The sequence below is a fragment of the Zophobas morio genome, unplaced genomic scaffold, assembly GCF_036711695.1.
Source record: "Zophobas morio isolate AGI-343-1 ecotype UQ-CSIRO unplaced genomic scaffold, CSIRO_AGI_Zmor_V1 ptg000024l, whole genome shotgun sequence".
Lineage (NCBI taxonomy): Eukaryota > Metazoa > Arthropoda > Insecta > Coleoptera > Tenebrionidae > Zophobas > Zophobas morio.
The window spans coordinates 7,470,122-7,485,554 of NW_026972129.1; the positions used below are offsets into that span (position 1 = coordinate 7,470,122).

The 15,433-nt window shown below is 34.6% G+C and overlaps 1 protein-coding gene across 1 annotated transcript in view; it reads left to right on the forward strand.

Annotated features, from left to right (window-relative positions):
• Window positions 1–14,331: 14,331 nt before the first annotated feature.
• The window catches only part of LOC135135203 (serine/threonine-protein kinase MARK2-like), a 35,932-nt gene continuing 34,830 nt past the window's right edge, over window positions 14,332–15,433 (forward strand). Inside the window, exon 1 of the mRNA XM_064064222.1 lies at window positions 14,332–14,458. The gene's annotated coding sequence lies outside the window, so the exon portion shown is untranslated. The remainder of the gene's footprint in view (window positions 14,459–15,433) is intronic.

Sequence of the window (15,433 nt, forward strand, 5' to 3'; positions counted from 1 at the left end):
CACCCACAATTTAATAAGAAATTATAAATTAAATGTTGTTGATGAAAAAATACTGGTGTTAGGAATATCCAAACTTTGTTCAATTCTTCTTCTTTCGAAATTATTACTACAAACATTTAAGAAATAATGTACACTAAAGAACCATTCAACTTTTAACAGTCATAATAAGCCATTATTTTATTTTCTTTCTTATCGAGTTTAGGCCGGCATTTTTCTTTACTGATTGCAGGAAACAATTGACTGATGCTGAGATATTTTTAATTGCAACAACTTCAGCGGGATTTAATGTATACTGTCTTATTTAAAGACAGGCACAAACCAGTCGCTGTGTAGTCAATCGTATGAATTTGTGTTACTGAGGAATAAATTGTTTAGTTTTAGCCACGCCGATTTTAATACCCGTAAAACGTAACAGTATACATATTTTTCAGAATTCTGAGATCTTCTTGTTGTCTTATTAAAATGTTCTTCTGGGAGGTAACGGTAATTGCAAACATCAAAAATGGAGTAGGAGTAGCATACGTAGTCGTAACGCTGACCGCTGAAACATGATGAATGCGAAATTAATTCGTATAATACTTTTACTCTTATGATATTTTCTATCAGGCAATGATGCGAGAAACCGCATTGGAGCCGATAACACCTCACGGGTGGAACTTCTCTACTGACTGATACAATGAACCGAGTTACTAAAATCACGAGCTTTAGTGATTAGTGGATTACACTTGAACATCGTTTAAGAAGGGTTGCTGTGAATAACAGAAGAATACATCTAGCTCCACGAAGTATGTGCTTGAAAACGGCGTGTATTTATCCAATATGTCAGCGAAACCTGATAAATTCTAAAAAGACAAAAGTTCCGGGTGTCCCATTGACTACTGAAAAAATTCTTTTAATGCGTTCTAATAACGAGTGTTCAAATAAAAACGACGTCAAGCTGGCTTTGTAAATGTGAATGTATGGCTTCGTGAATGATTCGTTCACATTTCCAAAGCCTACTTGACGTCGTTTTTGTTTAAACGCTCGTTATAATCCATTTTCAAACGAAACACCCTATAGGTATTTGAAAATAATGTAGCCCTAATCTAAATGTTATCTATCGGATTGCGTTAAAAAGTGTGTCAATAATTGACAAGCAACGCATAATCTTCTGTAACCAGATTTGCGATATCCTATTTAGAGCGTCGCTTCAAAGCGGACAACATGAACTGTTTTATTATACTAGTTATCCGGATCCTGCGAATGAAATGTAGTACGTTAAGTCTCCTGCTGCGCTACAGCAGCAACAGATGGACATTTTAATCCTAATCCTAATCCTAAATATACAGGCTGTGGCGGCGCAATATCTACGTAAAAGTAAGGAAAGATAATGACACTTCGGTAGCTCAAATGGCAGAGTTCCCGCCCGGCAAACGATGGGGTTGTGAGTTCGATTTCCACTCGACGAGGAACATTTTTCTTTAGTTCCATAACTGGTAACCAAAGACACGCAACACGATTGCACAACACTCTTCGGGTCCGCATCATTCAGGGTTTCACAACGGCCGTAAGAATAGTCTTAGCACAGATAGGGGGGACAGAAGGGATGTGAATTGGAATCCCATTCGACGATGAACAATTTTCTTCAATTTCATACAGGTTACCACCATTTCCCGCTACTTCTGAACTAGAAACACTATTGAGCCTAAGAAATGTCGCTTTACCAAAATCATAATTCGAATGACTGATAAAATGTAAACACTCAAAGAATCTCGCTGTTTCGTACGTTCAGCGCTGAATGAAAGCTAACGGAGTCAATTATACAGCGTGTTATTGAAAGGTACGTACAAAATAAAATCGGCAACTGGTGTCGAAGTATGGGTGCTAAAAATAAAAAAAAGTTCAGGTAAAAGTGTTCTCCATTTAGAGATAAAAAGTGTTAAAATTTACCTATTTATCCTTCAGTAGCGTCTAAAAAGGTTGGATAAGGGTTAATTTTCCCCTTATAATTTTGATAACACAAAATAAGTTTTTCAGACTTCTTAGACTTCGCGAATAACTGTCAATTTTGTTGTACGTACCTTTCAATAACACCCTGTTGATAAAATGTGCAGATAGTTTAAAACATACACGTACTCGTACCTGGATTGAGATGAGACAGTTAACGTTAGTTGTCTTGTCAGATTTTTGTTGGACTGATCATTGATGCAAATTGTTGTTCAAAGCAAACACAATTAATAGTTCGTTTCTCGGACACGTCAACTCTTTGGTTGCCGCAAAAAAAAATGGAATAGATATAGAATATGAAGTACATTAAGCCATTTTGATGAATTCAAAGAGTATCTTCTAATGACTCTCAATTTACGTTCTTTTACTTTGAGAAAGAAACTCACTGTAGATGTTTTCTATATCATCTGTTCTTCATCTACAATCTTTTTTCTAAAACTTCGACATTGCTTGAGTTTGCTAAAAACAAAATGTATTGGAGACCTTTACAGACACGATTTACATTTTGATTCAAACTCAAAAACGCAATCCAGGACTCGCCACCAGTGATCAATGTTTATTTGCCCTGCTCATTACGAAGACATTAACTATTTTGATATCTCAAGAAAATTTTTGGTATCATGAAGTCTAAAACTAGAATATTTTGTAAAGACTCGGAGCAACGTCTTTATTTTTCAGCAATCCCACATCAATAAATCCTGTAACAATAATAGCAGTCTCTAATTGAAACAAAATATATGTAACAGAAGTTTTACAATTTTAGATATTTCAATATAGGAAATTATATATTGAAATTACTTTTGTGTAGTGTAGCAGTGGGGACTTGCGGGTGTAATTTAAGAAAAGACACATGACTATTTATGAGTTTTAGATTTACTTTTGTCGTTACTCATATGCTCCTATGATCCTATGGATCAGTTTTGGTCGCACCAAATTAATTTCGTTGTGTACGTAACATTCTGTGTGTAATTTGCACTAAGAACAAAGAACTCCAGTAATAACTTAAGCCTTTTAGGCTTTTTTTAAAAGTGGTAAATCAACTTATGTATATGTTGTACTAGAATCGCAAAAAAATTCATAATAAAAGCACGTGAACGATGAACCTACTAATCTTGTTGGTTGAAAAACACATGTCTTGAAGCAGGTTTTACAATATAGGTACGTATTTTAAAATCGCGTCCCCAGATTCTTGTCGATTCGTTGTGACATTGGCAATTTTGAGACGCAAACAACAAAATAAATAAGACAATCTTCTTATAACGTTCATGTAGAGTTATCACTTTAAAGATCTTATACTTAAGTATTTCTCTTGCTTTTCCTGGGCTCACCATAGGTCAATTTATGTGCTTACTACATCTGTTCTGCATGGGTTCTCTTCTTTGCATATAGGTATTCGTATATCACGTTTAAAATAGCACATAAACCATGGACTTTAATAAAGCACCCAATCATACACAAAAACATTGCACCCATTCGGTTAGTCCGTGGTTATTGCTACGAGACATTTACGAGAATAATGATTCTTCTGTCTGAAGAAGAGTATGTACTCTGTGTATCGAAACACGTGTACTGGAATAAATTATTTTAAACCCAAACAACTTTTATTTGTTAAAAGTTGTGCGAATATGTTCCGTGAGTAGAATGATTTCAGCTTTTAGCCAAAATCTTCATTATTACTCTTAAATGCTTAGAACGAGGCATGTATTGTTGTCGCCATATAAAGAATAATTATTAAGTTATGCAACACATTCTACTAATGTGCTCAACCATTCCATATCAAAGCTACTTTTTGTCAGCACTAAAAAATTTTTAAAAATGTCTTTTTTTGCTTTTGTTGACTTTGTACAAAACTATTTATGTAAGAAATGTGGAAATTAACGTAATAGTTACCGATTATCTTCGTTATAAGCAAACTCCTAATCAACATTTTCAAGAGCTTCTGGACGAAAATAAGAATACCTACAAAATCAGATGAAGGAAATCTCGATAGATAAAAAAACAACGGAAACGATACATTAGTGATTGTTCTGTAGTAAGCCGTTTCGAACCAAATTTCCGCGCGCCGAACTTTTGGTAAGAAAAGGTGTAGGAATGGAAAGAAACGAAAACCACTAAGAGAGAGATGCGCAGAAGGGTGTGTTTGAGCAGGGTGAGTCGCGGCCAGTTCGACTTGGTCTTTCTTTCGAGTAAGACGTCAGGTTGGTGCTCTCTGTGTTTTTTTTTTTTTCAAATGTCTGTGCGCTGTTTGTTTCCTGTTCTAGTGCTGATTTCTTCTAACGGAGTTCCATCCCCCTGACGAACCAGCGAACGTAAGATTTCTCGGCTCGATTTCGAACAGAGAGAGGCCTTATTTCGGTGGTGAACACGTGTTTGGTTTGGAGATCCAAGAGGTATGTTTTCCACGTGATTCCGTGTGTGCTGATGGAAGAAGCGGCGTTGCTTCTCGATGGTTACGGAGTAGGTGAGACGCGGGAACCACACATGTGAGCTTCGCGTGTGTGTCACATACGCGAACGGACGCTACAAAAATGGCGGCACTTCCGGATGACGCCATGGCCGTTAATTTTCGTACTAATCTTTTCAACATAATTTCAATTCGTTTTAGTAGGGCTTTTCAGGGAATTACGTTAGCTAGGGCAGTTTTATTTAGCGAATGTTTTGCGGAAAGTTGGATGGCGATTTTCGAGGTATTATTTTGCGTTGCATAATTCCTGCACGTGTGAGTAATGTAAATTCAAACATAATCTGAACAAGTGAACTTTAACAAAAATAACGCTGAGAACGGCAATAGAAAATTAATAATATCATAGTCTGGGGGACGGGGGATTTTCTTTGTGTTAGTAACATCGATTAATTAGGCACATTAATTTGACCGACATTATAATATCCAAGGTATTGGAATGGCTTTTCCTCGATTTATTATTCGTTTGTTGTAAACTCTAATTCTGGAAAATTGCATGTAGTTTTTCAAATATTCAACCGTTAAAAATAGAAAGAGAAAGTGTTGGGGTGCGGGTACGGGGTGTTGACCGGGAAATTTCAAGGGCGTCCTTTGTGAGCTTCTGTATTAGTCATCGGGGATTTGTTGTTGACCGGAAGCTTTGTCGATGAATTTGAAAATGAATGTCATTGAAAGAAAGACATAATCCAAATCGAATGTGCACCCATGGTTGCCTATATTTTATTTATTTTGCATATCTTATGTGTCGTATTTTATCTGTTGTTTGTTTATTTCGTATGTGTTTTTTTTTATGGGTATTTTGTTTGGGGATGTGTTGAAGGGAGGGGGGTTTGTTTGTTTAATTCGGTCAACAACGTAACTTTGCCCAGACCATTTTAATGCAGTCGTAACTTCTTTGTTTAATGTCAGATAAATATTTCAATAAAATCCATAGCGTCTTTCTTTTCTTTGATAAGAATCAGCGACGTAAATGTAGCTTAATTTAATAAAATCATTGCCAAAATGTGAATAATTTAATCTCTTTCAAAATTCTTGTTCTTTAAAGTTATTGATAAAAACATGAATAATTTCTCATTTCATTTTCCTTGTTGTATAAGATTGTTGATCACACGTGCATAATTTAATCTCATTTAAATTCCTTTGTTATTTAAAACAAGTATTGATGGAGTGTGGCCAGTTAAATTTTGCTTATTGTTTGTCTGAAATCCAAATACTCGATTTGATAGCGCTATGTAACTCGGGGGTCGTGTGGGATGACCGCGGTGGCGTCGGCGACTCCGTGCGGGTGGTTACGGCTCTTGCCAGACTTCCGACCCTGGCTGACTCGTAGTTTACACAGCTGCCTATCGGCGGGGGCAGGAAGGTCAACCTATGTCAGGTGGGTGCGTAAGACCACGCGCGTGAAGTGGTGAAGCAGGAGAACCTCGTGGGCCCTCACGGGGAGTATGGCCTTCGCCCTGCGCTCGCTGTGCGCCCCCCATTTTGTTTGTAGAGGCCACACTGCCATAATATCTGGAACGTTGCCATCCATTTATTTTTCCGAGGATTCCGCGACTTTTTAATTTTGTTTATTGTTGTACTTGTAAGGTTGTTAATCTTTATTTTATGTTCTCAGGTTCGAGTGAAAATAAAGGTTTTTTTTTCTCTGAGGAATAAATTCTTTAAGCTCTGCTGGGGCCCTTGGCCAAGGCCTCTTGAGCTCTTATTGGATTTATTTTTCATAGTTTTTTTTTCCAAATATAAGTTTTTTAAATCCGTCACTCTTCCCGCTCCGCAGTGCGCCAATTCGTATGAACGAACGCCTCCCGCCAGTTTTCAAAACACAATGTAGGGTCCCACTTTTGTAGACGATCACAGCCAAGGCCAAATTTCAAATTTTAGCGGGCTTTTTCAAATTTTGTTCAATGTCAAATAAAAGGCGGGAGGTTTGGGTTATTACAGTTCCAACAAAAAGGTAACTATTCGAAGACATTTATACTCGAAAATATAACGAAAACTGAATATTACCTACAACTCTTCAATTTTTTTAAACACTCATTACAGCAAATTACACTAAAAAAATCGAAATTAGCAAGTTTGCTAAGCTCATTTCATAATTATCAACGCGCGGAATTGTATCTCATACGCTAGATCCAGTGCTGTCGCGGCGATACTTTGATTACAAATATACTTTTCTTTTGGACTATATCAACATAATATAACATTTCAAGATCACCAATCTGTGGTCCTGTGGGTGAAAAATTAAAAAGGGCATCGAGTATTATTATTTGAAGTAATATAGTAATATAGAAGTAGTTTTTTAACAAGCTGTAAACACTTCTAGCGACGCACTGGCTACGACCTTGTGGACCAGATCAAAGCGTTCCCGCTACTCGCCGTAAAACACACCTTACTTCAACTGGGGAATTGCACCGGTGAGATAGAATCCCGCGTAGTGATAATTATAAATAAAAATTGTGGAAAATCGAGCCAACAAATAAAAAATTTTGTTACAGATAATTTTAACCAATGAACCAATGAGCTGTCATACAAAATAGAAGGTAAGTAATAACAGTTTTTTATGTTCTAATTTTTTTTAGTGTTTGTAGTCATATGTGTAGAAGATGATAAACTTTCAAAATACGCAAAAAATTTTTATCTAACACTGGGTGTTATAAGATCAGTGTAAGTATGAATATAACATATTGTGGTTTTGTAAATAATGCAGATTTTTTTTTCACAAATTTGTGGCAGCTTTATTGTACTCAAACTAAAAAAAGGACCAAATTTATTATGACAGAGGTATTTTGGTTTTATAACATATAATATAATTAATATAAAATCCAGATTCTCGATATAAAATGTTATGCTTGAGTAGATCTCGAAAACTGGGGAATCTTGAAAAGACAATGGCCATGCTCTTTCCAGTCCAATGATTATGAGGGAACCACATGGCTATATTAAGAATTTTTATTTTTATTCTATTAATATGAAAGGGTATACTTAATGCCTAAAATAAACACAGTTCTTTCTGACAGTTCTTTTAGTGGTTGCTGATTCAGTTATGTGTAATCATGACAATTTTTTAACAAATGAATTCTATTGTCTCTGTGTCACTAGTAGTGGCTTCAAATTATTATTAGTTATACGATAAGCTGATTTTTATGCATTACTTTTTGTTGCAATATGTAGTAAACTTTATTTTATTCTCTGTTCTACTTTAACTGCAAACTGCAACAATAGACACTACAGTATCTCGTTTATACAGACCCGTTTTAAGAATATATGACAAGAATGAATAAAATGCTGAAAGAACAAATATTTAGATTGGTATAATACATGACGACAACTACACATGGAAAGCTGTAGAAATAAGTGAAAATAGAATACAGAAATCATTACGAACATACATAAATTAGGTAACAGATACAAGTAGAGATAATCGATTACGTAGGGGTAGGTAAGTAAGAACAGTGCCGAAACTAGCTATAGGCCGAGTAGGCCCTTGCCTAGGGGCGCCAACGACAAGGGGCGCCAAATTCGGCCAAAAATTATGACGTATAGTTTCGGAAATTTTATTGTACCCTATAAAATTTTATTGGCAAGAACGAGACGCACAGTAGTACAATAGCAAGAGATATGTACAACTTCAGTTGTCGCGTGCCGATAATCCCCAGATGTTAGAAACCAGAATAATCCAGGTCCGGGCTGGGACCATCGTTACTTATGAACGGAAATGACCATTATTTTATGAGTACAACTACCTGCCAAATATTCTCAGACAAGTTCGAGTGAACTGGTGTGAGCCATAAATATTTCTTACCATTGTACTACTGTCCGTCTCGTTATCGTCAATAAAATTTTATAGGGTAGAATGACATTTCCAAAACTATACCAAGAATTATGTCATATTAATCTTTTTTTATTTTGAACGGAAGCTCAGAAACATGTAACCGGTGCGACAGGTTTTTTAATGTTGATTTTATTTTGAACTTATATAATATTTATAGATTTATACATATTATATACCTATATGTATAATCTCGAATTTTTTTCTTTTTTTTTTATTTTATCATAGTATCTGTTTTGCATACTTATTAAAAAATATAAATAAAACTGTTTTGCAAAATTGCATTTTTATGTGTAGGGGAGGGGCGCCTAACGCAAGGTAGGCCTATACCTAAATATTCTTTGGTTTCGGCACTGAGTAAGAAACAAAGAAAACAATACGTATAATGAATAAAAGAGGTTAGCATTATTAAGCCAAGCATAAAATACGTACGGAAAAGGAAAATTTTTGGAGACATGAAGGTACACGACAAAGAACGAAGAAAGGAACAAGCACACAGTTAGTAAAGAGAACCTGAGTAAGAGGTGACTAGAAGCGGTAAAAAGAAATCCAAGGTATCTGGAAGAAATATTTATACTATTTACCTACATTAGTCGCAAAATTACACTCGGATTATAAGACTATAAATTCAAATATATTTGTTATTCTCCTAGTACCACACTTTGTAGTTGGCGCCAAAAAAATACATGATATGGCCCATTTAAAATTTAAAATACACTGTTCGCAAGTTTTCTTGAAGTTATTATAGTTTTAAAAAATTATCCGGAAATTTGTGTCATAATTATTAAAACTATTTTTTTTTATCTCACTTGTATAAAATGTATCAAATCTTACATCCACTTACATCTAAAGATGTGTGTCTGGGATATATGATATGTTATTGCTGATAAAAGCCGGGCACAGACCATGGCTGATTTAGATGTTTTGTTTACACCATTGCCATGGAAATCACACGTCGTAGCCGCCTGACACAACTGGACTGCGGTCCCGCTCTGACCATGCTCGACAGGATTGAGTTACTATCGCGAGTTTTAATTTTCATTCTGCGCGAACACGTATGATAAATATTCTTGGATAATCTTTTCGGTAATACACATTCTGAAACAACTAGACACCGCCAGCAATATTTGGGCACATCAGGCAAGGGTCGACAAACATCGCCATATATTACGCCAACTGATAATGTGCATAAAATTTTGTGGAGTGTTCGAACTTGCTTTACGTAGACAGAGTATAGATATCATTCAGTAGGGACAACTCCCTATTTTTACTGACCCGTTTTCATGGGTGGTCGTTTGTCTTGTGACCGTATGAGGGCGCGCAACGCAAGGTACTTTTCTTTCTTACACATTGGAACATTGAACTGCGGTACGTTGGTTATCTAGTGACTTTAATGTGAAATATTTGAAATTTGGCAGTCTAGTTGCATTGGTTTTGTTGATTTAAGGCTGATCTTCCGGTGTAATTATTGCAGTTATGTGTAATTTTCAAGGAGACATTTTAAAAAGCATTGTTCATGTTTTGATGGGACCATTCTTTATTGTTTAATTTTTTTGTAAAAAATTAAATGTACGTATATTAGCGTTTTCTAATAACGTTGAATTTTACAACTATTTACAACCATCATGAAAAAGAAATTAATGAAACGTAAAATCGTAATCAGAGAAGCGGGGCCAAATCTAAATTTTAACACGGCATCTCTGTTATAGGGCGCTTAATTCATTATTTATTATAATAGACTATGGCTTCTAAGATCAACCGTTTGTGATGCTTTAAATTAAGTGGCGCCATCTAGACATATTTTGGGCAACGACCACCGATGACGGTTTAAAATTCGGGTTAGAAAGATCAAAGACGCCGACACGAGTTGTCCCTACTGAATGATCCTATACTGTGACGTGACATGACGAAAGTAGGAAGTAGGGAATCACAAAATCCAGGTATATTTCGAGGTCTGATTGATTTTACGGCTGAATTGGACGCTGGTTTATCAGATCATTTGAAAGAAGCAACGGTTTTTAAAGGAACGTCTAAAACTGTTCAAAATGAACTTTTAGATGCCATCAACGTAAAATTTTGACCGAAAGCAAAAAGGTATATGGACAAATACTTTTATTGAATGTATTTTTGTATGTATTTCCATTACACAATTTCGTCTATTAATTGGTAATAACAACCTGTTTTCTATCTTCATATTTAAGTCATCAATCAAATTGTGTCCCCCCCCCCCATTTCAAAAGGTCACGAGCCGCCACTGGCAGAAAGACGACAGAGAAACGGAAATGGGAGACAGATATTTTCACTTGTACATACAAGCCATGAGATGTGAAGAAAGTATGAAATTTGCCATTCGTCCAAAGGACCCAATTACAATACCTACTTACTTCCTAAACTCCCGCTCGGAAAATTATTTACACTGAACTTTTTTGCTTCTGAAGCACAGGCGATTCTTGTTTTTCCGAAGTAAAACATGTTCGGTGTATATGTACAGTCAGGGACACGGAATTTCAAACGACAACCAACTTTCTGACATTTAAAAACATTGTAGTCTTATACCTTATTGTCATTATGATTGACAGGTCGTTTGAAATTCCGTGTCCCAGACTGTACCTATATATCTGAAAATTGGCCCCTATGAGCAATACTTCCTCATTTGGTACCTTCCTAGCAAATATAAAAAGTTATGCCAATTTTATTTAGACTGAACTTCCATCGCCATTGAAGAACAGTTAGACAAATCCACCGTTTTATATAAATTATAATATTTGATTCTACAAATTTTATTTTTTCATAAAAACCCTTATAAGTTGAAATAAAAATAGGACTGTATTATTAAATTATCTACAGATAAAAAATCATGGTATGCCTTTCAAGTGAGTTTTTCATAATAAAATTTTGTGATTACATTATTCACTTTTTAATAGGGACAAGTACATCAGTTTGGGTAGGTACAGTACAATACCAATAACAATGGCTGTTTGTTCCCATTGTTTCAGGAAAATGAGTTCTTAATTTAATCTATTAAATAAAATACCGCGAGATCGAAAAAGAAATTAGTCAAAGTTGACCATGCACGACAAGCCGTTTGTCGTAATTAAAATTTTGTCAAATTGACAGTTTAAAATTATAATTATGACACCTACTTTTAAAACACATAAAAATGAATCAAAATCACCGTTTTCCAATTTTGTCCCATTTATGGAGTAAGATTCTAACAAAAAAGCTTTAATTTCGTTTGATAACATTGCAAATTACTTTTGTCAACCTTTTGTCAACGTGACGTTTAATAAAAAAATATTTTAAACCAACTTTGACTAATTTCTTTTCCGATCTCTCTGTACTTGATTCATTAAAGTTTTGAGATATTCTGTATAAGCAATTCTAAAAAAAAAACATGGATACATTAATAAATTATACAAGTATAAGCCCATAATATTTTGCATATTTTAAGTAGTTTTGGAGGAGATCAATAAATTTCTACTACCGTTTTAGCATGTTTATGGTAACCTTAAAGAGTTTGCAACATTTCAGGTTCTAAGTCAAATTTTTGTCAAACAATAAACCACAACTATTAACTGAAGTTTATTTATTACCAACATTTTAAGATCAAATTGTTGGTGAGAATGTTAAAACAATTTTAAAATTTTAGTCCATGGTAGAAGGAGACATGGTATAAGCATCCGATGTACCAATTTAAAAATCGTCTGCGCATTCATTTGTGATGTCAGATGGCATCAACGACCTTGTGAGCTTCGCTAGGAAAGTCTAGGGAATTTCAGCTTGAGTTGTCATCGCTCTGTTCAATACGTCAATTAGTTGTCGGCTAACGAAAGTTAATGAAATTAATAATGATAAAAATATAGTTATTGAAAGTTGAACGGTCCAAAAATGTGGTTTCGTATCAATTTCGATAAATGTGGGACATGCAGCAAATGCAAATACCAATTTGCTCTTATCACTTGAGTGGTGAAAAGAGGTTTTTGACATATTTATGCGCAGTTCTCTCCACAAACCTAAATTCTGCGATCACATCACACATACGACTGCAACAACTGAATAATCACAAATAAATTTTTGCAATTTAAAGAATGTATTTTAAATTTCGCGCTAATTTGATGCCACTTAACGTCACACCCGATGCGTGTACCTATACCATGTCTCCTTCTACCATGTTTTAGTCCAAGAATTTCTGAATCTGTGTAATAAATTCGCTAACAAACACTAGACAAACTGAAGACCTATACTTTTTCATAATCTAGAAGACATGAAACGTCCAAAAAAAAAAAACACGAAATTAAGGATTCGCCAAAAATTCGAAAACAAAACTTACTAACAAAATGGATTCCCAACAATCTCTTCTACTGTGGTTGTCTGTGTATATGTACCATTAATTTAATTCACACCCATTAATGTTTCTCAATTTTTTCCTGAAACATTTGTATCACTACAACAATAAGCGTTTTACACTTTATTTGTCAAAGTTTTGAAATTTTACCCACTTCATTTAGGTGTTTAAACATAATGACACAAGTAACTAATATAATCACTCACTTTTGACATATAAGTAAACACTGTGGTTTAACCTAAAGTGCGGTTAAACCCACATCTGAGTACCTATAGCTTATAAAACACGTTTTTTTTAAGCTCACCACCTATTGCTTTACTATTTAATAACATAAAATTGTCCCTATATATCTTCTAGTAATTTTTGTACAGTGACGGTCACTACAGAACTAGTGACTGTTGATAACACAAAACACTCATATTGATATCACTTGATGATAGGTACAGTTGGAGCACGGAATAGTTTGTGCTTCCATTTGTTGGACAAATTAAAATTAGTTTAGTTTAAAATAATACGAATAAATGACAAATGTATGCCTATGACTTTTTATAAAATTAAACTAGGAAAGTTAACACATAAACTATTCCGTGCTGTCAATTATATCTATATATCTATCAAGTCAAAACATAATTTTACGCAAGCGCTAAGAATTCAAAATTTAAACATGCCTTACAAAAAGAAGTCTTACAACCACATATTTTAAAGTAGTTATGTAAACCAAAAGGTACCACGTTTACAGATGTCACAAAACAAGTAATTAACTTAACGTTGTTTTCGATTTCCACTAAAAAATACGTAGCCATGTTGGTGGATTAAAAACTTTTCTAAGTAATTCTGCGGTTCGACCGTTGTATTAGAAATTCAAAATGCCAACATTCAGCTTGTGTGTGTGATCGACCGCAATATAAATTTTTTAAAGCGACCTCTTGTCGATCCACTTTATTGGCCGTGTAATAGTTTTTATTCTTTTTGAGGCTGAACCAAATTCACATCTGTTTTGTTTTCAGTTCAACAATAGTTTGGAAGTGGGAAAAATCACTTTGCATACTGTTGCAAAATGTTCTAGTAGCATTATTTAAGTTTAACTGTTTCTTGTAGTCACAAATGTTAGTTTTATTTAAATGTTAAGTTACAACAATTCATTAAAATAATTTAGCGACGCCCGAAACCAAGGACGGTTACGCCACTGTTTTATTCCAAAGAACGAATTTCAATTTCACAGGCAGGAATATAAAGAAAATATGATTAATTCTCGACTGTCATCAATCATTGGTTAAAATATTTACTTTTAATTAATTTTTTGAACAATAATTTGCCCAAAGTCTCCACCCATGAATCTACCAGCTCAGTACACCAGCAGTTCAGCTTTGAATCCTCAAACCTATATTTAAAATAAAATATAATATAAATGTGTTTAATATCTGAGCTGTAATGAAACATTTTCATAACTGAAACCATACATACATTGCTAAAAATGATCTAAATTATTAATATTCATTCACCGCAATAAAGAAACCGTTGGAATAAATATTTCTAACTAAGAATGCGAGAATGCGACTGTTTGGTTACCCCTGAAGTGAAAATACAGCTACACCATCTGGAGCATGCGCAGATGTAGTCACCTTGCCAATGACGTCATAACGACTGCGTATTATCACAGACGTACGTCTGTCAATTCTACTGCAGGTCGCGCAGAGGGAGCAACTTGCAGCGTGTCGTAGCTAATTGACATGTATACGTTCATGTCTCCCAGCCATCTTGTAAAATTCTAAAAGTATGCTTTTTGAGGTGTGTGTTGGTTTTATACAATTTTAAAGTGGCCAGGATTATTTTATGGGTGAGTTTTAAAATTTAGAATATGCTGTGCATTATCTTTGGGTCGTCTGAGTTTAAAAAATGGTGTAAAAGTCGAAGTTATGGTCGGAAAGTGTGTCCCTGTCATAGCTTTCACTGCATCCGCAAATTCAAGAAAATTACTGAAAATGTTCCAAATACTGCCTAAACCAATCATTACTTTGTAAGTGCACGTTTCTACCACTTTGTTGAGTGTTTTTATTGAAAATTTGCACTGAAACTTAATCAGTTCTTCGCCAGACATAGGGGTCATTTTTGCTTGTTTCAAGTGTTAGCCTTATTAGGCAGACCTTTGACTTTCGTATTTGTAAGAAAATATTACTTTTGCATTTTATTTATAGCCCTTCTGTGAGTCTATTATTGAGTTTATGACTTAAGACTGGTGGATTCAGTGTTAATTTGTTTAAATCGATCACCGGAAATCATCTAATCCGTCTCCGAAGGTGTTTCAGTCTTCTTTTTAACGTAGGTATCTCTTGACTCTCCAAATGACTCATCACCAATCCAAGACATAGCTTGAGGTCAATAATTTCAATCAAACTTTCAACTTCGGTACATTTTTCTTTATCTGCTTGTATTTTATTCAGTCTACGCGTTTTTGGTTTTTTGAAATCAAATAATTTTATACAGTTCTACGTAATTTGCATTTTATTTAGTCCTTGATAGAATTTTCTTTTTGATAATGTCTCTGTTTAAAACTTACAAGTATTTCACAGTCGTTGTTTGTAATCATTATGCTACTATTTTTAATTTTCACATGCTGCAACAACAGTGTATTTTTCTAACGTACCTGAACCTAATGAACGATGTATATTCTTAAATGTAATTTTTAACATAAGTTTGATTTTCTTTTTATAGTACTAAGAAAAGGTGAAATGTTCGTGTAAATTCAATTTTCACGTTATTTCTTGCTGTTATCCAGTCACTTGGTGTAATTAAACTTTTTTGTAATAACGCT